This window comes from Tamandua tetradactyla, chromosome X (assembly GCF_023851605.1).
Source record: "Tamandua tetradactyla isolate mTamTet1 chromosome X, mTamTet1.pri, whole genome shotgun sequence".
NCBI lineage: Eukaryota > Metazoa > Chordata > Mammalia > Pilosa > Myrmecophagidae > Tamandua > Tamandua tetradactyla.
Genome location: NC_135353.1, coordinates 72,891,413 through 72,898,594, shown reverse-complemented (window position 1 = coordinate 72,898,594; position 7,182 = coordinate 72,891,413).

Here is a 7,182-nt window from a genome sequence, read left to right as displayed (position 1 = left end):
GCACATGAAGAGATGCTCAATGTCCCTGGCCATTAGAGAAATGCAAATCAAAACCACAATGAGATATCATCTCACACCCACCAGAATGGCCATTATCAACAAAACAGAAAATGACAAGTGCTGGAGAGGATGCGGAGAAAGAGGCACACTTATCCACTGTTGGTGGGAATGTCACAGGGTGCAACCACTGTGGAAGGCAGTTTGGCGGTTCCTCAAAAAGCTGAATATAGAATTGCCATATGACCCAGCAATACCATTGCTAGGTATCTACTCAAAGGACTTAAGGGCAAAGACACAAACGGACATTTGCACACCAATGTTTATAGCAGCATTATTTACAATTGCAAAGAGATGGAAACAGCCAAAATCTCCATCAACAGAAGAGTGGCTAAACAAACTGTGGTATATACATACGATGGAATACTATGCAGCTTTAAGACAAGATAAACTTATGAACCATGTAATAACATGGATGGACCTAGAGAATATTATGCTGAGTGAATCCAGCCAAAAACTAAAGGACAAATACTGTATGGTCCCACTGATGTGAACGGACATTCGAGAATAAACTTGAAATATGTCATTGGTAACAGAGTTCAGCAGGAGTTAGAAACAGGGTAAGACAATGGGTAATTGAAGCTGAAGGGATACAGACTGTGCAACAGGACTAGATACAAAAACTCAAAAATGGACAGCACAATAATACCTAATTGTAAAGTAATCATGTTAAAACACTGAATGAAGCTGCATCTGAGCTATAGGTTTTTGTTTTGTTTTGTTTTGTTTTGTTTTGATTTTACTATTATTACTTTTATTTTTTTCTCTATATTAACATTCTATATCTTTTTCGGTTATGTTGCTAGTTCTTCTAAACCAATGCAAATGTACTAAGAAATGATGATCATGCATCTATGTGATGATGTTAAGAATTAATGATTGCATGTGTAGAATGGTATGATCTCTAAATGTTGGGTTAATTTCTTTTTTTCCGTTAATTAAAAAAAAAAAAAGAGAAGGGATAATGGGAGATGAAGGGATACAGACTGTACAACGGGACTGGATATAAAAACTCAGAAATGGACAGCACAATACTACCCAATTGTAATGCAATTATGTTAAAACACTGAATGAAGCTGCATGTAAGGTATAGGTTTTTTGTTTTTGTTTTTTTTGTTTTTTTTTCTTTCTATTATTGTTTTAATTCTTATTCTGTTGTCTTTTTATTTCTTTTTCTAAATCGATGCAAATGTACTAAGAAATGATGAATATGCAACTATGTGATGTTATTAAGAATTACTGATTGTACATGTAGATTGGAATGATTTCTAATTGTTTTGTTAATTCTTTTTTTAATTAATAAAAAAAAAGAAAAAAAAAAGGAGGAAGTTAGATATTGTATCCATCTCTTAAAATAAAACTATTATAAAGAAAAAAAAAATTGAGAAAAAAAAACCCAAAAAAACCTGTGCAGGACAATATAATACCATGCTCCAACTTAAGGCTCTTACATTTAGAAGTTTCAGTTGGAAGTCAGCTTGGTTCCTTGGTTTTTTTTTGTGAGCCAGTTAATCTAAGGGAAGGGATCCAATTTTCCCTGATACCTAGTCCAACCAGGCTTATTGTGTGTACCTACTGGGCCTGAAAAGAACTTGTCAGGCTGGAGAGAGAGCCAGCAATGGAGAAAGTTTGAATAAAGATTGAAAATGTACCGCTGCCTTGGAACTGATCTCCCATCACTCTAATTTTTGCTGCCATCAGGTTGCTTCCTGGTAGAACAAGTATAGGGAAAATAGGTAACTTTTGAGGAGAAGAGTTATATTATTTTATTATTTTATAATTGGTCTCTTAGATAGGGTTAGTTCATCTCAAAGGGGGGAAATGAATATCTTTTTTTAAAGTAGTCTCATTGAGATATATTCATATACTATACTATCACTCCAATGTGTACAATCAATGGCTTTTAGTATAATCACAGAGTTGTGCATTCATCACCACAATCTATTTTAGAACATTTTCATTACTCCAAAAAGAAAAATCCCATACCATTTAGCAGTCACATCTCAATCCCTCTATACTTCTCCAGTCCTATATAATCACTAATCTAATACCTTTTTTCCAAGTTACTAAAATTGTTCTATTTATCCCACCTCTTTTAACATACATTGTATACATTTATAGAAAAGGCAATAGGAAAATATCAGTAGTTTTAAATACGTCACGTACACAGAACACACCAAATCTATGTTTTCTAAGCTTGTTGTTAATGATATATATGGAAACCTGTTACAAGTCATAATGTTTTCATTATCTGTCAGAAAAATGTCACATTAGTACACCTTTATACCTTAATAAAAATGTATTCTTCTGAGCTGCATAGGAAAAAGTATTACTGTTTTTCCCTGAAGTTATAGTATTTTTATATTTCTTAAATACGTCCTTAAAAATTTCCATCAGTTTGGAAAACCATAAAGTTGGTAAGCTTTTTTAAAACAGGTTTATTCACATACCATAAAATCCATCTGTGCCAGTTTGAAACTGGTGTGTACCCCAGAAAAGCTATGTTCTTTAATCCTTATTTAATATTGTAGGGTAGAGTCTTTTTTATTAAGTTGTTTCCATGGAGATGTGACCCATGCAACTTTGAGTGGGACCTTTTGATTAGGTGGTTTCCATGAAGATGTGTGTCCACCCATTCAAGGAAGGTCACTTAGTAGAGTCCTTTAAGAGGGAACCATTTTAGAAAGAGCTTTCTGAGCCCACACAGAGATGTTTGGAGATGCAGAAAGAAAATGCCCCTGGGGAAGTTGTTTGAAACCAGAAGCCAAAGAACCAGAAGATGCCAGCCATGTGCCTTCCCAGATTGGCCTTTCTTGAGTCAAAGGATCTTTATCTGGATGCCCTAGTTGGATATTTTTTACAGCCTTAAAACTGTAAACTTGCAATTTAATAAATTTCCTTTATAAAAGACAGCCATTTCTGGTATATTGCATTTCTGGAGAATTAGCAATTAAAGCACTTTCCAAAGTGTACAATCAATAGGTCTGTGTGTAATCACAGAGTTATGCACTCATCACCACAATCAATCTCAGAACATTCTCATTGCTCCAAAAACAAACAAGCAAAGCAAATCCCATACCCTTTATATCCCTCTATTATTGATGGTTAGCTTTGGTATAGTCCCTTTGTCACAGTTGATGAAAGAATATTACAATGTTACTATTAACCACAGTCCTTATTTTCTATTAGGTCTACTTTCCCCATACAGTATCCTATTGTTAACACCTTGTAATAGGGATGCACATTTGTTCTACTTCATGGAAGAACTTTCATATATTTTACAACTAGCCACAGTGATCATTCACCACCTCTAAGTAGCCCATTAGAGAAAGTCTCAGGCATTTTCAATTGTCAGCACTGACCCAGGCAAGGACAGAGATAAGGTAGGTCTGAGCAACAAAGTAACTAGTCAAGTGAAGGAGATAATTCCCTAAAGGACATATCTTCCCCAAGAGAAGTGGGGAGTGGGCCCAGCTCAAGTGGCAGCCTTCATTCAGAGAATTCAGACCCCAGGACCTGGGGAACAGAAATAGCTTAAGCTTGCCTTCTACCTCAGCCTATGTCTCAACCATGCCCCTGGCAGGGACAGGGCCTGCTGAGAATTAAGGGCACCACACCCATTTTATGCCAGTGGGAGCTGTGGTCTGACAAGTGCCACCTGCTGTCAAGGATAGGAACAGCACAGAGTCTAGAGGCTCCACAGGAAAGTTTGACAACCTGCTGGGTCTCATCCTCAGGGAACTAGATACTGATTAAATCCTCCTCTGGAGACCTGGGCCTGTCTGGACTGGAAAAATCTGATTGCAATCTATCATATCTGGGGAGACCTTCCTCAAAAAAAAGCTCCAAATAGTCAGGGCAAGAACCAGAAAAACAAGACCTGAAAAGCTCTGATTTGTTAAGCTGAATCTATGTTAGAGGTCTTGAATAAGTTGAACTGAATGCCAAAGAACAGATAGAGAACAAAGCCAACCAACATGAAAACCCTAGGTAAAAGAGTGAAAATGACCTCCAGAATAAGCTAATCAAGGAAATCAGATGCCTAGACAACAGCAAAAAATTAAGAGTCATACTAGGAAAAAGTAAGATATGGCCCAGTCAAAGGAAGAAATAATGCTGCAAATGAGATACAAGAGTTGAAACAACTAATTAAAGATGTTCAAACAAACATGCTAAATCAAATCAAGTTGAGGGAAGAGATGGCAAAAGAGATGAAGGATATAAAGAAGACATTGGACAGCCATAAAGAACTTGAAAGCTTGAAAAAAACAGATGGCAGAACTTATGGGAATGAGAGGCACAATAGAAGAGATGAAAAATGCAATAAAGACTTTCAACAACAGATTTCAAGAGGTGGAAGAAAGTATTAGTGAACTAGAGGACAGGATATCTGAAATCCACACTGTTCAAGCATCAGAATGTCGGCCAGACTCTCTGGAATTGCCATAATATAAGGTCCACTCTCACTGAGCATTGAAATGGCATCTAGGTTCTCCACAAATGACAGGACACTGGCCCTAGCAGCTCAGACCATTGGAGTGCCAACACTCTACCTGAACAAGGTTGAGAGGCCCACCCTCTCCAAGCACTGGGTCAGATGGCTTGCCCTCTCCAAGCACAGGGATGGCCCTGCCCGTTCCACATACATGGGTGGTCATGTTCTGTTGGCCTGAGGACATCTTTTTCGTCCAGACACTTGCTTCCATAATTTTACCCTTGACATCATTCTTTATTCAGTTTGTCTCTTCTATGTCCTTTCAGTCCAGGCTGGCAGGGGTTCTTTCTGCTTATACAAATTTTGCAAAACCTTGTTGGCTTTGTATGCAGTTCAAGTGGGTCCAACCATCACACATTAAAACTTTCCACAGATACTTCCTGGATAACTGCATTTCTAATTCTAACTTCCACTGAAATGGCTGACTGGATCCATGTTTAGCCAAACTTTCTTTAGCAAAGGGCTGCTCATTTAAACCCTCACATGGAGGCTTGTCCTCAGGGGACTCATCTTCCAAAAGCTCAGGGAGGTCCCTAATAGAGCCACTTTTGGGTGCAGTCTCAGAGCACACCATCTGGATAGGCTAAGAATTTCCGTACCATTAATTTATGGCTTCTTCATACTTAAAAGGTCAGTTCTGAACTTAGCCCTTTCCTCTTGCATTTTACTGTAAGCTGCAAGGAGAAAGTAGGCTGCACCTTCCACATTTAGCCTGGAAATTTCCTCAGCTAAATATCCAAGTTCAGGACTTATAAGTTCCACTTTCAATCAGAAATCAATACACAGTTTTTTGAAGTTCTCTGACACTTCAGAACAGGGATCATGTTTCTTCTACTTTCCAATAACATTTTCATTGTTTCGTTTTAAAGCCTCATCAGAGGTGCCTTTAATGCCCACATTTCTATTCGGTCTCTTCAAAGCAATTTAGCCTTTTTTTTTAATCAAGCACTTCACTATCATCCCAGCCTCTCCACATTGCCCAATTCCAAAGATGTTTCCACATTTTTGTCATAGAAACACCCCACTTTCTGGTATCAAAACTTGTTTTTGTTTTCTGGTTGTTAAAACAAATATCATACATGGGTTGGCTTAACAGGAGGAATTTATTGGCTCACATTTTACAGGGTGGAAGACTTGCTTCCTCCCTGGGTCAGTATCTTCTGGATAACTGGCAGCTTTGGGGGCTCCTTGGCTTTTCTTCACTTGACAATGCCCATGGTGATGGCTTCTGCTTTCTTTTCTGGGTTCTCTTGACTTCTAGCTTCTGGCTGCTCACTCTAGCTTCTCTCTTCATGGTTTTCTCAATAAGGATTCTAGTAATAGGACTAAGACCCATACTGATTCAATTGGGAAACTCCTTAACTGAAGTAAACTCATTCAAACGTCCTATTTACAATGGTTTTGAACCCATAGGAATGGATTAAGATTAAGAACACAAGAATGATAGTGAATAAATGTACAGATTAAAAAATGTTTTGCATGAAGAAGAACAAAGGAATGTCAATAATGCAGGGTGTTGAAATAGGTTGTAATTCATATTTTAAAACTTTAACTTATGTGTAAGACTAAAGCAAAAAAATGTTTATTTGGTACAAAATTTATAATGTGATTAGTGCATTTCCTCATATAACTTATGTGAACAGTTTAATTGAACACCATAAGTACATGAACCGTGAGCAGGGCATGAGATTTTGTAGGTTTGTCCAGAATGATGCCCCAATAAATCCCAGAGTGATTTGAACAGTGAATAAAAAAATTAGTTGCAAAGTCCCCTTGGGGGAATGGTGAGAAAGGGGGAAAATTCAACTTTCCCATGTGGGGAATTCCTGATATTCTCACAAGCAGTGGGGACAACTAAAGCAATAGGCTAAGCCCTCAATCTTGGGGTTTGTTCATATGAAACTTACCCCTGCAAAGGATAGGCTAAGCCTGCTTAAAATTAGGCCTAAGAGTCACCCCCAGAGAACCTCTTTTGTTGCTCAGATGTGGACTCTCTCTCTCAGCCAACACAACAACCAAACTCACTAACCTCCCCCTCTCTACATGGGACATAACTCCCAGGGGTGTAAACCTTCCTGGCAATGTGGGACAGAAATTTTAGAATGAACAGGGACTCAGCATCAAGGAAATGAGAAAACCTTCTAGAACAAAAGGGGGAAGAGAGAAATGAGACAAAATAAAGTGTCAATGGCTGAGAGATTTCAAACAGAGTCGAGAGGTTATCCTGGAGGTTATTTTTATGCATTATATAGATCTCATCTTTTAGTTAATGTATATTGGAGACCCTAGAGGGAAGTGCCTGAAAATGTAGAGATGTGTTCCAGTAGCCATGTTTCTTGAAGATGATTTTATAATGATATAGCTTTCACAATGTGACTGAGTGATTGTGAAAACCTTGTGTCTGATGCTTCTTTTATCTATGGTATGGACAGATGAGTAAAACATATAGATTAAAAATTAATAATTAATGGGGGAGAAATGTTAGAATAAATTTAGTAGATTGAAATGCTAGTGATCAGTGAAAGGGAGTGATAAGGGGTATGGAAAAAAATAGAGGAAACATAGGTTAATATATATTGGGTAGATGGAAATACTAGCAATCAATGAAAGGGAGGGATAAGGGTATGGTA